This window comes from Lissotriton vulgaris, chromosome 6, assembly GCF_964263255.1.
Source record: "Lissotriton vulgaris chromosome 6, aLisVul1.2, whole genome shotgun sequence".
In the NCBI taxonomy this organism is placed as follows: domain Eukaryota; kingdom Metazoa; phylum Chordata; class Amphibia; order Caudata; family Salamandridae; genus Lissotriton; species Lissotriton vulgaris.
The window spans coordinates 1250958718-1250980307 of NC_141694.1; the positions used below are offsets into that span (position 1 = coordinate 1250958718).

Consider the following 21590-nt stretch of genomic DNA (forward strand, 5'->3'; position numbering starts at 1 on the left):
GAACAATGTCATACATTCACCCCAGTACAGAGATCTGGGCCTAAATCCATCGTTTTTTTGCACTCCACACCACCCTAGGTCAGACACCGGCTATATGCAAATCAGCCTTGACCCTGTGCTTCATGGGAACAGTCCAGCACGAACTGCCAAGCCATGTCTTTCCTGGACCGGAATCAAGCATCCTAGGACCGGTTTCTGGCTATCAACCGTCTTCAGCCAGGATAGCTTGACTCCAGTGGTGTGGAGAGCATGGGATTCATGTCTGAGCATACCCATTCCACTCGGGGTGACAAATGCAAAAGCAACAGTACAAACCGGTCCTAGGATGCTTGATGCCGGTCCAGGAAAGACATGGCTTGGCAGTTCGGGCTGGACTGTTCCCATGAGGCACAGGGTCAAGGCTGATTTGCATATGGCCATGTCTGAAGTGGGGCGGGGGGGGGTGTGGAGTGCAAAAAAAGATGGATTTAAAACTGGTGCTCATGTAAGGTGCTCTGCTACCCGATTTCTCGGGTCTAGTTAGCGCTACATAAAACTCAGAAATGTTTTATTAAAAAACTCCCAGCACAGAGTAACGAAAGGCAGCAACTTGCACTGCTTTGTGTTACTCCAGATACACTAAGCCAAGTGAGGTGGTCTTGAGTTGCTTAGTAAAACTGACTTAAGGGCTTGTGTTGCCTTGCGTGAGTACATCTGGGCCCTAATCTCAAACCAGGGGCGGCTCTAGGCTCATGGCGGCCCTGGGCAGGAAGCGTAGGTAGGGGGCCCCGGAAGAGGGGGTCCGGGCGGGGCAGATCCCCCCAGGAGCTCAGGAAGGTGTTTGGAAGTGGAACAGAACAGGAGGCCGGCAAATCCCTGCTATGAGCCGCCATGCAAATATGTATCCATCCTCAGAGGACAATTATATTAAGGATATATATTGGTGTGGTGGCCCCTGGGGTTTGGTGGCCCTGTGCAGGTGCACAGCTTGCACATGCCTAAGGCCGCCCCTGCTCAAACAGACCTACATGGACTCAGTTGTGTTGCCTTCTTAGGCATGCAATGTCGCCAATTTTCTCCATTTTGGATCTACTGAAGCCCTTCTGACCTACCCTTGTCTGCCTGTCAGTTCCCAGCCTCTCAAGGTGTTTGGATATACTGGAACAGAACCCCCTCTCCACTCCTAACCAGAGCAGTAGGTTTAGGTTAAGAGTACTTAGTGAATTACTTCATTTTAAATTGTTAAAAATTATGTAATTAATACTAAACACTCATTTGGAATACAATTGGAGTTCAGCACATTGCTATCATTGTTAATAATTAGCGTTTTTTATGTTGCATGATTTCTGGCTGTTTCGTTTACATTTTTACTGAGTATATTTCAAGGTGTTATTCTAGTGTTATTCTTTTACTTGGAACAAGGCATTAGCTGCTGGTCCACAATTAACCTGAAGGGTAAAAAATGTTTTGGAGGCCTGATTTCTGTCTAAGACCAATAACCAAGTAGGAAATATATTTAGTCTTATCTTTGGCATTTCTAGCTGGTCCCCACGAATTCAAATATCTGGCATAAATGGCTCGGTTAATATTAGAACAGAAAAAAAGGCCACTGAAAATATTTTATTTTGCAGGCACAGTATTTTCTGATTAAATATAGATATGTTTGCTTGCCCTATAATCTATTATTTGCAGCATAATTTGTAGATGTTTAAAAAACAAACGGATCAATAAATTACTAAAACATCTACCACACAGTGAGAGGACCTTTGCAAAGGCAGATTGGTCACCTTTACGTTGCAAGTTGCTGCTTTTAGGTGTCAAACTTATAACAATGAGGTGTAAACAGGGCCACTGGATTTATGCGATTGTGCGGCTGTGGCGATTTTCGCTGAGCTGTATATTTACCACATAATTCATCATCAGCTGCATAATCTGTAGATTTTAATAAAAAAAATTCTGACTCAAACAGTTCAGAAGTTGGTAAAGCGCAGTGTTGCCGCGCAGTAGAAGGCCCTTTGCAAATGTTGACTGGTCACTTTTCTGTAGCTTATAGTAATATTTGGGTGTTAGACTGGTACTAATGAGGTACAGCTATTGCCGGGACAGTGTTAAAAAGCTTAAATAAGGAGAAATAATGAGGTAATACTATGACACAATGTGCCACATTATGCCGCATAATGTGCCTTTTCTTGCCCCATAATGTACTCCACGGTGCCACATAATTTGACCCTCCCCGGCTGCATAATTCCGGTGGTCCTGAGTGTAACCTTTGCCAAGAACAGTGTTTCTTGCTACCCACTTTAGTCAACCCTGCCGAATAATTTGGTCCTCCCCTGCCGCATAATCCCAGCATCCGGTGCTTCATTTGCCAGCAGAGAGAATGTACCTCTCCATGGAGTTGGCAGGCACGTGAAACGCAGTGTGACTTTTCCCAGCAGGAGTGCACTCGTCGAACGTTTGCTTTTGTGCTGTTGCAAGGGGAGGGAGTCGGCTCTGACGAATGACAAACAGGAACGGGAACATCCGCAGAGAACATTTGGAACGAGGGGCCCCAGGTAGCTAATATATAACCCCAGCTGTGCATTTTGTGATGATACACCAAGATAGCGAGAAGAGGGCTTCCAAAATCAGATGCTGAGTGGCGAGCTAGAGAACTTGACCTGTAACACTGAGCTGGTTTGAGAAGTAGGTACATCTTTATTTTAATATTAATTTTGCTATTTACTGCCAGCACGAACATTGTATGTATAAGAATATTAAGTTAAAATATCTATTTAGATTTCAAGGTCAAATTACACAGATGCAATTTTTTTGTTTAATTTTTTGAAAAATAATTTAATTTCTATTTAATTCACTAAATTTCTGAGTAATGTTTGAATCTGGACTTGTCCCAGAAAATATGAGTTCTTGCTTCAATCTTGGGGGTAATGTTCTATTTTTTAGTTAGTGTTCTTTCTGGGATTCATAAAGAGGCAAGCCAGTGCACTTTACAAATAAATATTGTACAATGCGTTTAATCACATTGTAGTTTTGCCGTATGAGTACATTGCAAAGGTGAGAGGAGAAAAGTCCACTGGCACGCACAAGTGTTACATGTTGTCTGTTAAGCATCATGAGCCGCACGCTTGCTCTTACTTTCTAAGAGGATGTAACAAAGCAGGTGTATAAGTGTAACCACCGGGGAAATGGTTAGGTAACACAAAAATGTAGCCAGAATGAATTTTTTAAAACGCAAAAACTTAGAGCTATCTGGAGAAAAGCGATATGTATTAAGCATGAATGTTGATTCACGTATGACATTGCCATAATTAGTGGTGAATTAAGTATTCCACCCATAGGAAGAACGAGTACTGAGTCCAAAACGCATTAAGGTTTTTCATCATGTTCTGGTAGGAGGGTCATCCAGTTGATGGTATGTTGTGCCAACCATGGCTGACGACTGACAGACCATTTATAAGACAAGTCTGCTAATTGGTGCAGCCAAAGCATATGACTTGGGGTTGGGTCAGGTGGTGGAAGTCTCTCAATTCTGCTTTTCCTTTCGGCGATATTGGGGTTTTTCTGCCCAACCCTAGGCACAATAACTCATTGTGTTACAAAATGGCGTGAACTGGGACCAACCACGCCATACAGGCTTTTCAAACATCTGTTTACAACCTGGAAGACCTATGATGGGAACCCTGAATAAAGGTGAACTCTATGGGTACCATTTGAAATCAAGAGGCACCATTCATTATACCTTATGTCTTGCACTAGTGCAAGAAAAGAGGCATATCCAATGAGCACCATCATTTATGCTCCATGTTAAGGAATGGATCATTCAGGCTTTGCTCAAAGCAAATTTTACCTAAGCTTTGCACCTGGAGCAAAAAAAAGGGTAAAAAACGATATTAGCAATATTCGGCACAGAGACAATTTAAATCCACCTCTCAAATATGGCTGCTCTCCATCGCATCGACATAGCGTGTCTGTGTAAAGCACACTTTCATCCTCTAATGCATATTGTCTCTGAATAACAGATGTTTATTGTTAATCAACTTAATGGTACTCATTTTATCACCCTCAGAAAGATGAAAGGCCGAGTGTGCCCACTGGTATTTGAACCTCGTTCATCCCCTAATGCGTATTGTCTCTGAATATCAGATGTTTATTATTAACCAACTTAATGGTTCTCATTTTGTCACCCTCAGAAAGATGAAAGGCTTAGTGTGCCCACTGGGATTTGAACTTGTGATAATAATGTGAAACCCAGACTGCAAGAGTGTGGGTGGCGAGAGTTGGTGCATGAGACCAATAAGACACCAGATTAGCCACATCGTTACGTCAATAAAGGCATTACCTCCTTACCCCATGGCCATGAGATGGCTCTGGAGTCCAAATTGCATGGCCTGCAGTTAGAATAGTATACATGCCAAGCCAAAAGCAATAACGGATGTGTCGAGGTAATAGTGGGTGGATGTAGTGACAGTCAAAACAGCAAAGTCACACAGAAATGGCGCAGCATGCCAAATTTTGCAGCTCCGCGCTGCGTCATTTAAAAAAATGCAGGGATGCGCGTATTCCCAAAAATACTGCGCACCCCCGTGTTATCCCTTGCGCTGGTGCTAAAAATAGCTGTTTAGCGCCAACACAGACACCTTTGCGCCATAATGCAAGGGTGCTTGCGTTGCAGGGATGGCTGTGTATGTGCAGGAACAGACACCTTCCTGCACATAAACAATCTTGAAGGCGATTTGCTCTTTCTATGTGTGTTGAAAATGCAGCACACATAGAAAGAGCGAAAAAGAGTAGAAATAAAAGTATGTCTCCTCGTTGCGCCAATCTTTGCATGAAGTTTGTTTATAGCGCTGTCTCAGATTTACACATCCTTGTAAATCTGGGGCCGTGTCAAAAAGCAATGGGTGTTGCGGTGAAACACCACCCACAGCAACACCTATTGCACGCCCCTTTTACGCAGAAAACTGAGTGAAAGGTACCACATTTACAAAGCGGTATGAAGCCACGCAAAGTGGTTTATCGTGCTTTGTTAATATGATGCAGGGCTTTGAGCCACCTAAACATCGAAAAAAGTAACGTTCTGGTGACGCAATCCCCTTGTAAATATGCCCCTAAATGACTTTAACCTACTACTGAGTACAAGAGCAGCAGCATAATGCTGTCAGTTTACTCTATTCTTGATAGAGCAAAATCGCTATGTATTATTACTGTTCGGCAACACTTGCTTTCTGAGGGGTGTATTTACAAGAGGATAGTTCCACCAGAACATCTCTTTTAGAGACTTACAGGTGGCGCTATGCCGTTCTTCATATTTACAAAGCAGCAGTAAGTCACTTTTTGTGGCTTAACGCCCCTTTGTTAATATGATGCTGGACATTGCGCCACCGGAAAATCGTGTAAAAGAGCAGCAGCCTAATGCTGTCAGTTTGCCCTATTCTTGATTGAGCAAAATCGCTCTGTATTACTACTGTTCGGCAAAACTTGCTTTCTGAGGGGTATATTTACAAGGGGATAGTGCCACCAGAACATCAGTTTTAGACACGTTCTGGTGGTGCCGTGCCCTTCTTCATATTTACAAAGCAGCGGTAAGTCACTTTTTGTGGCATAACGCTGCCTTTTTTATTTCTCCTCGTTTTTGCTTTTTTGATGTGTGCTGCAACAGCACCCGTAGAAAGAGCAAAATGCCAAGAATGATTATTTATGTGTAGGTAGGTGTCCCTTCCTGCACATAAACAATCATTCCCTGAAATGCAGGCACCCTTGCACTATTGTGCAAAGGTGCCTGTGTTGGCGCTAGGCAGCTAAATTTAGTGCCAGGGAAAACATAGGGGTGTGTTGTTGTAAATACGGCCCATCCCTGCATTTTGAAATTGTAAGAGCGCGTCGCTGCCAAATTTGACTCAACACCGCACACCAACATTTCTTTGTAAATATGCCCCTGAGTTCGATACTATACCAGCAGCAAAAATGAAACAAAATCTATTTCTGCACCAGTGCAAAGTTCACATGATATAGCTCAGTTTGACGTAATTCTCAGTCAATTAATTACATTAGAAACCAGAACCAGTCGCAAATGGGATCAACTGGACTGTTTTGTTTTATTTTACTTGCTTAAATACCTTTGCACCATGGTGCACCGTATTGTAAATATGACGCATCCATGGTGGCTCAAAGGTTTCGCACGAAGCCGCAGGGAAACTGACGCAGAGATGCGTCAATTTCTTGTAAATCTACCCCTAAGTTGACGAAGTTTTATTATAATGAAAGTAGATTCAGGGTCGGAGTGCTCCCAATGCGCGAACTAACTGCCCGCTGGAAAGCCCCATTCCAAACAACACCTTTTTGTCCTACCTGTAAGTCTAGAACAGAATCCATTGCACATATTCTGTTCGCATGTCCGGCTTATGCGTCACCGAGGAAGTGCTGGCTTAAAACACTATGTAGATTGTTGGGAACTAGACATCACAATGAGGCGTTGTATATCCTGATGTCTGATACTCGGTTGCTGTACGTATGTGGTCTGTCAAAATTTTTATCATGGGCTTGGTCCATTAGATCTAAAAGGCTTAAAGAAAACGTATAACTTGTGATCTTAAAGAAAATTTATAAATTGTGATCTTAAATTGTGATTTTATCCCTTTATCTCTGTGTTTTTCTTTTTACCCCTCACTTTAGATTTGATGTAATTTATGTATCAAATTCAATTTTTTATAAGGAACAAATGTATTTTTTTTTAATGTGATGCTTTTAAGATATGTTTTGTTATCGAAATAAAGCCATATACTACTACTATAATGAAAGTATAGTTAAAGCCCCACTGTAGGCCAGAATTGGTTATGAGGACAGAGAATTTATAAATACATTTTCAGCCTTATCCTCTAAGGAAAAACACCTGTAAAAATAAAATTTTGTGAATGCACAGTGATGGTTCTGAAGGCAGAGCAGTGTCTCCAAACCATGCAACTTCAGTAATGCACTGGTTCTGGTCCACACAACAGGCGGTTTGGAATGGGGTGTTTCGCCTTGAAAGCAAGCTGGGCAAATCTGAACACAGTCATGTACATCCTTAAAAAATGTTAGCCCCTCAAACTATAGTTGACCATTTACTAGGGTCTTTTGAATTCTCAGATCTGCTAATTGAGTGTCAGCACACCTGGTTAAGGCTTCATGAGGGTAGATGAGATCGGATCATGTTAAGGGAACTGGTTATATAAGTAGTTGACTATTTCAGTTACAGAAGAGTTTGTTTCGTCCCAACACAAACTCTGACTAATGCTACCACAGAGGGATTTCTGGTCACAGGGATTTTCAATGTGTTATGCATAAACAACGTTCTGAGAAGCAGGTTCCTGTGTGTCCTGACTGGTGCAAGTCTGTCCCGCAGACAACATACCTAGTTAAAAGGGGTAACTGAGTGCACATGCCCTGTTGTAAGGTAGAATTGTGATGGATCCCTTCCCACGGCTGCCAGGGAGGCACTCACCTCCACCAGAATATACTGCGCGGGATCTGGACATCTAAGCACTGGGTCCATTTTCCTTTTCACTGTGACACCTATGGGGACCATGATGGGTACCATGAAATCAACAGAGTGAGCATGAAATTTGTCTCTACCTCATTCAGAAAAAGGGGAACAATCTCTTCTCTGGTCCTAAAGGAGCATGAGCTTGACAACAGGGTAGCGTTGCACCTGGAATGAAATCTAAGTGACAAACAATTACCCTATGAGGAGGTAGTGGTGTAATCTTGTGTTAATCGAGATTGTCTTGAAGCTTCAAGTAACCCGCTGGGGACTGAGTCAACGAGTCTGGTTGGAGGACTGCACATGCCAAGAGAGATAAACCCCTCTGAGTATTATCATAGCAATGAGTGCCACATTAATTAAATTCTAAAGTGACAACATGGTGGGGCCAGTTACCAACTCAGAACCACAGGTCTGGATAAAGGTACACATAGACAAGAGACAAGGCGTCACCTCTTTAAACTTTTCAAAATCGTGCAAATGCAAGTTATTCTTTTTTGGAGTGGAATAGCCCCATTAACTGCGGAACCCCCAAAAGGGAATGCTATAGAAGTCATTCTAGCGACATCGGAGAGAAAGGCTTCTAGGTTACAAGGAAACCGCAATGGATGCCTATTCGAGAGCGCTAAGATTTTGTGACTGTTTACAAAAAACATTACAGGCAGTGCCAAGAGCATAGGGACTGAAGTGCTAACTGTGACATCAACAGGGTTAGTGATTGCGATAGCGTTTGCAAGATTTTTTACTTAGCCAAGGCATGTGAGCTGCAAGGCAAATCGTACATGATTAGAAATCACCCTAGCCCTTCTCTCAGATAACCATGATAAGCGACGAGGACGACATCAAACCAGTTCTTCCTTAAGGGACTGATTTTCTGTTTGCCAGAACTGAACTTCGTGTTGGACTGCCTCTACAGCCCTAACTAGATCTAAAACACTTGAATCTTGAATGTTGACCCTGCTCCACATGGGAACAGTCCAGCCCAAACTGACAAACCAGGCCCTCCTTGGACCAGGAACAATGATCCTGGGACCGGTTTCAGTGTATTACTCCTCATCAGCCAGGCTAGCTTGAATCCAGAGACTCAGTAACCACAGTACTCCCGTCTGGGCATATCATTCGCACTTAGAGAGACAAGAGCAAAATAACAGATGATGGACAGAATGACGAGCAAATCAAATATTACCCCCCAGTCACTGATCTGAGTTTAAACCATTGTTTTTTTGCTCACCACGCCACCCCAGTTTGGACCCAGCCAGATGCTAATCAGTCTTCACCCTGCTCCCCATGGGAACGGCCCAGCCCGAACTGCCAAGCCAGGTCCTCACTGGACCGATTTCGGGGTATCACCCCTCAAAAGTTTCCTTTTCAAAATTATAATAATAGATCTGACCTTTCCATTAAAGAGGATTTATCATTACATGTCTATAGGTACCAAACATGACAGATCTACTCCCTCTCAATCAGGAATTACAACTTATTAAATGTAAGAAGGAATCACCAATGTTATCCTATGATAGGCTACCAGGACATGTAAAATTTAAAAGTGCATTCCCTACCTTTTACTTACACAGCAACCTGCTCTATGGGCTACCTATGGCTCACCTTAGAGGTGACATATGTAGTAAAAGGGGAGTTTAAGGCATGGCATGGGGTTTTAACTGCCAAGTGAAAATGGCAGACAAACACTTCTACAGGCTGCAGTGGGAGGCCTGGGACATGTTAAAGGTGCTACTTAAGTGGGTGTCACAATACGTGCTGCAGGCTCACTGGTAACCTTTAACTTGCAGGGCCTGGGTATATGATATACCACTCTACAAGGAACGTACAAGTACATTAAATATTCCAAACAGGTGTTAACCAATTATACCATGTTTTAGGGAGAGAGCTCAAGCACTTTAGCACTGGTTAGCTGTGGTAAAGTGAAGAGTCCTAAGGCCAACAAAAATGAATTTAGTAAATAGTAGGAAGAGGACGGCAAAACGTTTGGGGCTGACCCTGCAGAAAGGACCATTTCCAACAACAATTATTTTAGGGTGACCATCTGCAGCAAACTGTTTTTTCAAAACAACTTCTGTTTCCCACGCCTCCTCTAGAATACTCACCATATAGATATTATTTTGTTGTGATCAATCTTCAACATCTTCAGCTTTCTATTGAAGAAACCAGACCTTTTCCATGAGGTGTCCCAGCAGGGCCACCGCAAACTGAACTTCTGGGACTCTTTCCACCATCTTCTGTTGGCTTACCCTGGTAGTCTGACATCTGGGTCCATTGCATCAGTTCTACTATGTCGGCCATCTCAAGATTTCTATCTTGCTCTGAGTATGCTATTAAACATGTCACTGACCAATGAGCTGCTCTGTTTTTAAATAACCGGTCAAGTGGAGGGACTAGCACTTTCACCTCTACACACCCTGAAGCCACTTCAGTGCATGATGCCTTCATTCGACCAATTAGGAAAGTGTTCAGGCTCGCACCTATATCCAGGTGGAGCCTACTGACAATAAATGAGTTACCATGGTACATAATATTTCCAAATTTGCTAACACAGGTAAGTACCTTCATGGGCTTCTTCCCCTGGGCTGAAATAAACAGGAGCTGCTTTATGTGAAAGTTGAGCAAGATCAACCTTTTCAAAGATTCGGTAATCTTTTGATTTGTATTGAATAATTCATAATTTATACACTTGTTCTAAAAATCTACTGATGAAGAAATTAGAGTGACTCACATGTTTATTTGATTGCTAGTGAATTACAGTCAGCTATGATTGTAATGGCAAACAAATGTTTCTTTTGAAAATGTTGACAAACATTCTAATTTCATAGGAGCAATAGGAACAAGGCTCAACAATTACACTTGTACACATGTCTTTAATCTGTGTAACTGTGATGGGATTAAACACTATGGGGCATATTAGGAAGGGCGTTATCGCCGCTTTAGCTGCACTTCTTGCCGATAAAGGGGCAATTTTTTTATCGCCCAATTACCAAGCTGTCGCTAACAGCAGTTAACGACATCTTCCAGGCGATAGTGACCGGTTTGGGGTCCGCTTTGCATGTCTGCGATATTTATCGCTAATGACATGTAAAGTGGGCGTACCCAACCTGGTAGCGACTGAAAGCAGTCGCTAACACAGCTATCGCCTATTAGCAATACTTGCAACTCGATAAAAAAAGTGCGCTAACCGCGATTGGCACCAGAATTTTGCACCTGGTAAAACCTGACTTAGCCATATTAGTCAATGGGAGGTGGATTCTAACGCTAAGACCCCACCTGCCTATTAGCGAGATTTTCTTTAGCGATAGGATTTTTATCACTGGAAATCTCACGTTATAGATGGTATTCGCCGCTATTGCTGGATTTTTTATCGCTGTGGAGATAAATGTTGGTAATACTGCATTAACTCCGCGATAAAATCCAGCAATAGGAGGCGATAAAAAAATTAAATTATCGCAAGTTGTTGCTAATATGCCCCTGAGTTCCCAAGAAAAGAATACCCTTTCAGATCATGGCATTCGAGCATACGACTTTAAAGATTCCAATGACCTACATTAAGGGCCATATTTATCAACAATGCACGCAATGGAGCAAGTCACCTTGCTCTGCTGCGTGAAAGGCAGCGGGCACGATTGAGCCATATTTAACATTCTATTAGAGTATTCCTGCACTGGTGCACAATCTGTGCCTAAGACCAACACACACAGTGCAAGGGTGCCTGCATTGTAGGCAGGATTGCTTTTGTGCAATTAGGGGCACATTGCCGCACAAAAACAATCCTCAGAGGCATGTTTTCTTTCCATGTGTGCTGCAGAATTCAGCACTCATAGAAAGAGGAAACAACGAGGAGAAAAAACATACTTCTATCGTTACACTTAACCTGGGGAGGCATAGCATTCGAATGCATTCCCAGGTCTACCAGTAATGGTACTCAGGGAATGCACCGAAATCCATGGGTAGATGCATGGGAACACCCATGCTGCACCCATGGAACGCCTCCCTTGGGTAGAGTACTGCAAGGCAGCGATTTGCATTGCCTTGCTTCACTCTAGATTTAGCAAGACACTTGGGGGCAGATTTATGTTAACTGGCGCATCCCGAGGGGTGCGCCAGTTAACATGCGCCACAGCTACGCCACCCATGGTGCGCCGCATTTATGATGCGGCGCACCATGGGGCAAAAACGGCACAGATGCGTCACGCATCTGTGCCGTAAAAGTGACGCATTGCTGGAGTTGCGTCGCAAGCGCGACGCAGCTCCAGCAATGCTCTGGGGGGGCCTATTCTTTCAATGCTGCCTCAAGCCTTACGCCTGCTTCAAGCAGGCGCAGGGTTTTGACGCAGCATTGCCCTGAAAGTGACTGAGTGAAATCTCATAGATTTCACTCAGCCACTTTCAGGAGGCGTTCCTGCGCAGGAACGCCTCCCCCTGCGCAGGAACGCCTCCTCATGGCGCAGTGCTGTACAACGTGACGCATCTCCTAGATGCGTCACGTTGTAAATAGGGCGCAGGGATGCGCCACGTTTCCGCGCTATTGCGTCACGCAACGGCGGCGTAAACGTGGCGCAAGCCCTTCATAAATCTGCCCCTTGGTGCTATGCAAGGTGGCCTTACGTATCTTGCCAAAGCTCCTAGGTTTTGTGTCACCCTCATGCCTGCTTGCGTGGAACCATGGTGACGCAAAGCCTTGATAAATATGGTCCTAAATTCCAAAATAAATCAGCCAATGAATTTGCCTTTGGAACCAACCAGGCAAGCCATTGATCATGCGTTAGTGTTGTGCCAATCGAGCATGATTATTGCTGCCATCCTCTTCCTCCTACGCTTTTAATCTGATGTACTCTGTACTTGAACTCTAGCCTGCCCTGACCTAGATGAACATCATCCAAAACGTCTCCAATGCCAAACGTGTGTCGGCCTTTTACAGATGAAGAGAACAGGACTGGATCAGGTTAGATTGAGCCAGATCAAACCTGTTCACCCTGGACGTGGTTTGCATCAGATCGGTTGAACGGTTAAAACAAATGAAATGTTCTGTTTTTCTGTTTGAGGACACCATGGTGATGACATTGAGGACATGCACAAGTATGTTATCAACCCCTGTAAAAAGATCTACTTGAACAATTGCCTTTTATTGTCATCCAATTGGAGCGCAGATTGAAAGAGGGTGAAGGGCGGAAGTTAGACCTCCCTAGCCCTTGAGGTTTATTAACTGCTGTGCCAGATGCGACCCTACAAGGATCCGAGATAATGGGCTGCTCCAATATTTTCCACATTATTGCTATGGTGAAACAGACTTTTTAAAATACCTGCTAATGTCAACTTCACTGCACCCCAATGGTACCCTTGTTCTTTGATCTTGGGCAGAGGGGCATATACTCACTTGCTAAATTAAGATCACTTCTGTATTGCATTAGAGATTGGGGGACACCTAAGTTAAGGCATTATAACGATGCCCTCTGCAGTGTTTTAGGCCTCCTTGGTAGTTGATCACTTGCCTGGTTTAGGCATGTATGTAAAATGGAAGTCTGTCACATCACTATTCTTCCCCTGAGCTTATTACTGTTGTCACAGCAAATAAGGTTAAGTCTTTGTACACAAAATAGCTTCAGGGGGGCGATACTTTCACATTCCACCCAAGGGAGTCTTACAAAGGCCTTTTAAAATAATAAGGGGCTCATTTACGAGGCCCCTAGCAGCACTTTTATGTTGGGGAACGTCACTTTTTTGACGCTCTGGTGGCGCAATGTGCCGCAGCATATTTACAAAGACACGCAAAGACATTTTGCATGGTGTTTCATGGCCTTGTAATTATGTGCCCCTTTTATGCAGAACACTGCATGAAAGGGTCGTTCCATGGACATTGCTGTGGGTGTTCCGACGCAACCCCCATGGAATCTGAATCATTCCCAGATTTACGGGGAATCGTAAACCTGGGAAGGGGTCAGATTCTGACATCACCTCAGGGGTGGCGGTAGGGAGGCGCAACGAAAGGAAATGTCCTTATTTCTCCACATTTTTTCCTCTTTCTAGGTGTGCTGCATTCGGCCCCTTCCTCAACTAAAACAATCCTGCATGCAATCAGGTACCGTACACCATGGTGCAAGGGTGCCTGCATTGGCGCGTGGCAGTACACTGTGCACAAACGCTGGAAAAGGTAGGAATGCGCGGTGTTGTGATAAATTTGCCGCATTCCTGCCCTTTCCTGTAACGCTGTGCAGCGATGTGATTTGCTGCACTGCATTACATTTAGATAAGCATGTTAGTTGCTCCCTACGTCAAGCTGGAGTCAATGCAGTGTTTTTAACCTTGATTTGATATGCTAACTTTTGTTCTGGAACATTCTAGCTGCCTATTATGCAGCTGTTGGAGTTTCTGAATGAGTTTCTTAGGAAGCACTGATTAGAGCAGGGGTCTCCAACCTTTTCTGTAGTGAGAGCTAATTCTGCTCAAGTAAAGTCCTGCCGAGCTACTAGCATATTTTATCACTGTGAAATGCTGATGATATGTATTAACATTACACTAGAGAACATTACAGTAGTCAAGGTGACAATGACCACCACTCTTCTGGGACCATATTGTGATCACAATGATGAAGGTACCTCTTTAATCACTGGGTTTACGTTGATGTGCTGCAGAGTTCAACATTGAAGGGTTCCCTCAGCTGCATACTTTTGAGGAAGCCTATTGGGCGTTACAAGGCCTTTGGACCAGATGAAGATCATAGATTCCAGTTTAGTCCCTCCCATCTGATGTTTTCACTCTGTTGACACGGAGGAAACACCCACTCATCCTTTGGACATGGACTACAATCATAAAGTGATATTAGCCTAGTTTTAAAAATGGTTCTCCACCTTAAGGTGGATTTTGGTGTCTTTGGCATACATTTGGAAATATACCAGGTCTTGCTCCTTGCTAACCGAGATTTTGAAGAGCAAGCAAGAGAGTGGTGATGCTTGGGGTATGCCACATGCTGCCTGAGGTAGATGCATTGTGGGCTCTACCTGCACATAGGACACTGAACAGGACATTTGATGCAAAACGGATAGATACAGTAATGCATGTGATTAGTGAAATCACCCTTCAGTGTCCCAAGCAATTCATTTGTTTGGCCACAAAGTGAACAAATGTGTATGGAGGTGAAAAAATAGCAAAAGTGGAGTTCTTTTTGTATACAATGCATAAATGAGATAAAGAACTGAGGGGCATATTAGCAAGAACCTCGTTAAAATTATTGCCCTTTTAGCGGCAGGAAACTGCTGCTAAAACGGCGATAATGGGCTTGCTAATATGTGTTATAGAATTCCAATGCACAGTCCTGCACATCTAACCTGGGCTTCTAGTGGAATTCTATAACGCATATTAGCAAGCCCATTATCGCCGTTTTAGCGGCAGTTTCCTGCCGCTAAAACGGCGATAATTTTTACGAGGTTCTTGCTAATATGCCCCTGACATTTTCTCCAAGTGTTTCCAATTTCCACCAATGTTGTTCAAGAGTCATCAAATGGTTGTTAACCAACCCAGCGCTTGGCTTGGTTTTGATCTTCTCAACTACTTCTTTCAAGACCTGAAAGAGCTGCTGTAGAAGGTCGCGACAGGGATCTGAGAGGAGGGCAGGGATCAGAATTACTATTAGTGGTGGAATTATACTATCTGCAGTCAGGTTTATTTGTCTGCGTAATTTGTGGATTTCTGATCTTTTTATGATAATCAGTAATTTTTTTTCTAGCGAGCACAGAAACTAATGATCATATTAGTTAATTTGTGATGGGTTACTGGGAATAGAACTGTCCCCTTTAATAAACCTGAGGCATGATGGTGCTCTTCTGTGCTATGGTATATGTAAAATATTTATTTCTATCCTATTAGTAACAAAAACAAGATAATTATGTTTGCGTCTAAAGGAAGAAAGGGGATATCTTCTTGGAGTTATTTGGCCAAAATGCACCAGCGCCCTACCAATTAAATACAACATCTGAGCTTTCTCTTCGATGTCAGCATGTCCTCGGATGCACCCATAGGAAATGTTATGTGTAGTTGTTACCACAATCCTATGTCCATTTTGCATTTCATTCTGCTACACACAAAACGTCTGTTGTGGGAGCTGCGGTTCACCCCACGTTAGATGTTTGTAATGTCTCTGCTCTGGGCTTCCCTCTTCATACATACGGCTAGTACAGGGAGGGCAGTGTTCTACCACTTCATCAGAGTCAAAATGTTGCATCTACTATATTGACTTACATTACAAGGAAAGTCTAGGTAAATGGATGTGGAGTTGAGAATGGTAAATATATATTTACCTTGACAATGTGATGGTAGACAACACCATGGATGTGATATATTTTGGGGGTAAATATTTTAACAGTAATATATTAACATACAACTGAAAGTGCCGAACTCCATGGTTTGGTTGATCGCCTTTGGAGATGACCCACATCTATACAGGTTAGACCTTCCTTGGGCTGAAGGGCTTTGGAAGATCGCATATGTTTTAAGGTAAGAGTCCTCTTATTTAAAAGCATTCTTAATTTGAGCCCCACTCTTGGCAGATAGAATCACAATACACTTACCTAGGCATAACATTAAGGGCCTCATTACGATGTCATACGGACGTCGTATTAGTATGGGAACTGCCCGACAATTGGTTGATGGTTCCGCATACCTAATTACAATGCAACCGTACATGGTGTGGTCACAAACTCCCAATTACCCATGGGAGTTTGTACTGCTGCTGTAAACTGGCCGTAGCACAAGCTCCCATAGAGACATGGGAGTTTGTGTGAATCCCTGCACTGTGTGGCAGGTACCTGACGGTGCCTGCCACACAGTGCAGGTATTCACAGGGGGGCACCATAGGTTTCCCCTCGACCCCCAACCGGAGGCTCTAGGGTGAAGGAGGCCCTGCTAGATGCCCCCAATGTCACTTTCCAACAGGCTTTCCATATTGGAAAGCCCGTCAGAACCCAACATCGTAATCCCAATAGCAGAAACGCCGTCCATTGGGATTACGTGCCAGTCTTCGACTGTCCGGAATGATCTCCGATATGACAGGCCGGTTCTGTTTCGACCATCTGCATCATTATGCGGCGGTTGAAACTGACATGTGGTCAGAGGCTTTCTGAGCCTCATCCTAATCAGGGCCTAAGTGTTGAATAAACTCTTACGCATGATCCCTCATTACAAGCTGGAACCCAGGGGCGGTATAGAATTCTGTGTCTCATGCCTTTACTTACAAGGGAATCCTTGTAAGTAGTGAGATGTGGATTTAGGCTTAGAATTCACCTCCCTTTATTAATATAGCTAAGTCTGACAATTTGCAGACGTTAGCTAATGGCGATAACCACTGTTAGCACAGCTTTTTTTATCGCTATGGGTTTCCTGTGCAATCTTCTTAATAGGGAGAAGCGCTGTAGGCGATATTTTCCCTGTTGTTTTTTGAAGAAACACCTACTTTGCATCTCATTATAGATGCAAAGCGAAGCGTCGTTACAAAGGCTGCTAACATGCGCTAATGCATGTTAGCACTGCCTTGTAAATAGGACAAAACCCTTATCTCTGCTTTTTTGGCTTTTAGAGCCAAAAAAGAGGTGATAAGGCCCTTGATAATATGCCCCTAAATTGGGACAGGGCCCAACTTCACTAGGCCAGTAGCTGCTCTGACCAGGAGTCCACATTAGTTTCTGCCACAAATGTTTTTTCCAGGATTAATATTTTGACCAGTGGTTGGATGACATTGCATGCTGGAAAAAAATTCCCAGGGCAGAAATTTCTTAAAGGAATATTTAGGCATAGAAATATTTGTTGAGAATTCATTTTGCTACTGGTCGATAGTATGGCCCTGATGAACATAGGTAAATATAGATGTGTATATTTACTGACATGTAGATTTACTGCTATAACTAGATGTAACCCTTTACTTTTTTGATATTCACCCTTTCACAGTGGGTATTTAGTTTAGTTTTAGATTAGTTTACAGTCTTATATAGTGCTTGAATCACCCTGAGAAGGGTATCTCAGCGCTCGGGAAGTGCAGCAGAAGTAACTGCAGTAGGCTAGTCTAGAACAGAGCTGTTTTCAGGGCATTCCTAAATTTTCGATGGTCCAGGCATTGTCTTAAGGCAATAGGGAGTTGGTTCCATATTAATGGCGCTTGTTATGAAAAGGTCTTGCCTCCTGTTTGCGTCTTTTTTATTCTAGGGATCTTAAGTAGGGATTTAGAGCTTGATCGCAGAGCTCGGTAGGGTGTGTAGTGGTGGAGCCTCTCCGCCAAGTAGGAGGGTCCATTTCCCCATATTGCTTTGTGTGTTAGGCAGCAGATCTTGAACATCACACGCTTCCGTATGGGCAACCAATGTAGCTGGTGGAGGAGGGGGAGTGACGCTGATCTGTGCGGGGCATTTAAGACTAAGCGTGCAGCAGTATTTTGTATCATCTGTAGGCGATTTAATGAGGCCTCGTAGGCTGTAATCAATAAGGCGTTACAATAGTCTAGCTTACTCAGTACTATGGTCTGAATCAAGGTCTTTCTTACTGTGTCAGGAAGATAGGGGAAAACTCTCCTTAGTAGGCCCAATACGTGAAAGCATGAGCCCTTGGTGTGTGTTACATGCTTTTTCATGGTGAGGGTCTGTTCGAGGTACACTCCCAGGTTCTTAACTGTAGTGGCGGGAGTTGGGGCGTTTCCCAGTTCCGGAGGCCACCAGTGAGGTGTCCATAGAAGTGGGGCATCTCTGAAGAGCAAGACCTCTGTTATCCCGGCATTCAGCTGGAGGAAGTTATTTTCCATCCATTGTGAGATTGCCGCCATGCCGGAGGAGAAGGTGGATTGGGCTGTCTTCGAGGCCTTGCTGAAGGAGAAGGTGAGTTGGGTGTCATCCGCATACTATATTGGGACGACCCCGTAGTCCCTTAATAGAGCTGCCAAGGGGGCAATGTAGATGTTGCACATAGTTGGGCTTAAGCATGATCCCTGAGGTACCCCCTTGGTTATTTCTTGTGATTCGGACTGGTATGGGCCAAAGTTAATAGTCTGGGATCAATTAGAGAGGAAGCTAGTCATCCATTTAAGGGCCACTCCCCCTAAGCCTGCCTCTCTTATTCTCTTGAGCAAAGTCTGGTGGTCGACCGCATCGAAAGTGGCGGAGAGGTCTAACAGCACTAGAAAGGTGGGTTGGCTCTGATCTAGGGCAAGCCTGATGGTATCGGTGACGGCCACCAGGGACGATTCTGTGCTATATTTAGGTCGGTAACCCGATTGAGCCGGGTGTAAGTAGCCAGCCGCTTCGATATAGTTGGATAGATGTTTGTTGACATGTTTTTCCAGAACTTTGCTCAGATAAGGTAGGAGGGAGCTGGGGTGGAGGTTTGAGAGATTTTCCACAGGCATTTTGGTGTTTCTCCGGATTTGGATGACCTGGGCCACCTTCCATGAGAGAGGTAGGTGTCCTTCCTCAAGAGATTGGTTCAGTATGGAGCAGATAGGGTCTGAAATTAGTTTGGAAAGAGATGCCCAAATGCCTTGGACCCGCACCAGCCCCAAAAGAGCAGATTAAGAGTCTGGGCATGTGGCTTGACTGTTCGCTCACATTCAATCACCAGGTAGCGAAACTCTCAGCCACATGCTTTGGCCTGCTTAGAATGCTGTGAAAAATACTCCCCCTTCTCCCTTTTCAAGCCAGAAGAATCATGGTCCAGACTCTTATTCTTTCTCATCTGAACTATGGGGACGCTCTTTATTTGGGTGCGCCTTTATATACCACCAGGAAACTCCAGACTATTCAAAACTGTGCTGCTCGTCTGCTTTTGCGGATTCCCCACCAACAGTCTGCAAAATCAGCTTTAGTGACCCTGCACTGCCGATCAGAGAAGGGATCCAGTTTAAGGCCATGTGCCTAGCCCACAAAGCTTTTTGGAAGCACGGCCCTGCGATCATCCAATCCCTGGTCACCCCCTACCAACCTAATAGGTCCCTCCGGTCAACTACTGCCTATCTTCTCCTACCATCTATAGTAAAAAGAGCAACATGTGGTGGACGATCATTCGCATACAATTTGGCTACCCTCCGGAATCTTCTCCCTATTTCCCTTCGTCAGGAGCCCAATTTGTTGTCTTTTTGTAGACTTTTAAAAACACTGGGGCATATTACCAAGGGCAAGTATCGCCGCTTTTTCGGAGAATTGTGCCAAGAAAGCGGCGATACTGCTAGAGCCCTATTAACAAGGGCATTTTAAAGCCTGGCCCAAGCCCACTTTGCATGTCGGCGATAAACATTGCTAATGACATGCAAAGTGGGCGTTCCCACGTCCAACCACATGAAAAATGTGGTTAGAGGTGGGAACACCCTATTACCAAGGCAGGCGTTGGGAGGAAAAGACCTGCGATAAACTCGTTTATCGCCGGTCTCCCAACGCCTGCTCTGACCAGGCGTTAGGCATTGATAACATGGGGGTGTGGATCATAAAGCTGAATCCACCCCCCCATATTATCAAGGCCCACAGTAGCGCATGAAAACAACGTTTGTTTTTCATGCGCTTATGTGCCATATCGCCGGATTTCAATTCGCCTACCTGATGCGCATTGATAATTGCGTGCTAAAACAGCGATGAAATCCGGCGATAGCCGGCGATACGGGAATGTGCGTTGTGCGTTTTCCAACGCACTCCTTAGTAATATGCCCCACTGCTCTTTAAAAACTGCATCTAACTTCTACTTGACTACTGGTTGATGCTATCCATAGCACGGGGAGGCCGCAGGGTAGCCATCACGCTTTACAAATAGTATTTCATTCATTTAATTCATTCCATGCAGAGATCCAAGCAGGTAGGACATCAAGCGGAGATACATATTTTATTTTGCACATTATTGTTTCGGTTTCTTCTTGCGTTAAAGGGAGGAAGTTCAGCATAGTTTTTTGTTTTTGTTTTTAGTGTAGAGCTGGGAGGGGGGGCTGTGAAAGTGTCTACAGATGGGGGAGATCTAGTTGAGGCGATTTTATTAAATATGGTATACATTTTTTGTATGAAATAGTCACTTATTTTATCACAAAGCAATTGGGAAAACCTTCTTCTGATTAGCATACTTTGGGGTTGGTGGAAGTTTTCAGAATTTGATACATGGCTTTAGGGGTGTTTTCAGCTTGGCTGAGTTGTTGGGCTATATGGGTTTTTCGGGCAAGCTTAATGTTTTTATGATAGAGGGTGAGAGCGGCTTTATACTTTTCTTTATTGACTATGAGGTGGGTGTGGCGCCATTTCCTTTCAAGGTTTTTTCACATGGTTCTTTCCTTGTGGAATTCTGAGGAGAACCAGGCTGCCTGAGTTGGTCTGGGTTTCATAGGACCCATTTTTAGTGGGGCGATCAGATCGATGGCAGCTAGGGTAGACTTGTTGAGGTGAGCTAGGCTTTATTCAATGTTGCTATGTGGTAAGTCTCTGTGGTTGTGAAGGTAGTTGCAAAGGTGACTGGATTGACTTTATGCCATTGTCTGCATTGATATTGTTTACACGGGATGAGCCGTTGTGGTTCTCTGGGGCTCTGTAGCTGGAAATCAATAATTGCATGGTCAGACCAGTTAACTGACTTAGGGGCTTCGCATGTGAGGAGGGAGGAGTTAGAGAAGATAATATCTAAGGTATGTCCTGCTATGTGAGTAGGGCGTTGTTAGTTTTGTTGAGATTCAGTGTGGCTAGGTCTGCTAAGAAGGACGAGGTTTCTGTTTTGTAGAGGCATTCGCTGTGGACGTTGAAGTCTCCCAGCAGTATAGAATTGCTAGAGGAGATCACGTATGGGGCTATCAGCTCCATAACCTAGAGGGAGAATACGGCTAGAGGTCTTGGGGGGCGATAGACCAGTGCCCCTTTTCAGTTGTGCTGGGGTGAGAGATCCTCTCTGAATATCATCATTTCGATCTGTTCCTTGGAACGCTGTTCTAGTATGGAGATTTTTTCCCTGTCATTATAGATAATGGCGATCCCTTTTCCTGCTTTGGGTTGCCTGTCTAATCTGGGAATTCCATATCCTTCTGGTAGGGCGAGGCGATTGCTGGGGTGCTGGTTGGCTTCATCCGAGTCTCATTTACGAGTACCAGCGTTCG

The 21590-nt window shown here is 44.1% G+C and overlaps 1 protein-coding gene across 1 annotated transcript in view; it reads left to right on the forward strand.

The window, feature by feature from the left end:
- The first annotated feature begins 2571 nt into the window (after nt 1–2571).
- AGT (angiotensinogen) overlaps nt 2572–21590 on the forward strand; it is a 101377-nt gene continuing 82358 nt past the window's right edge. The window contains exon 1 of the mRNA XM_086927349.1: nt 2572–2664. The gene's annotated coding sequence lies outside the window, so the exon portion shown is untranslated. The remainder of the gene's footprint in view (nt 2665–21590) is intronic.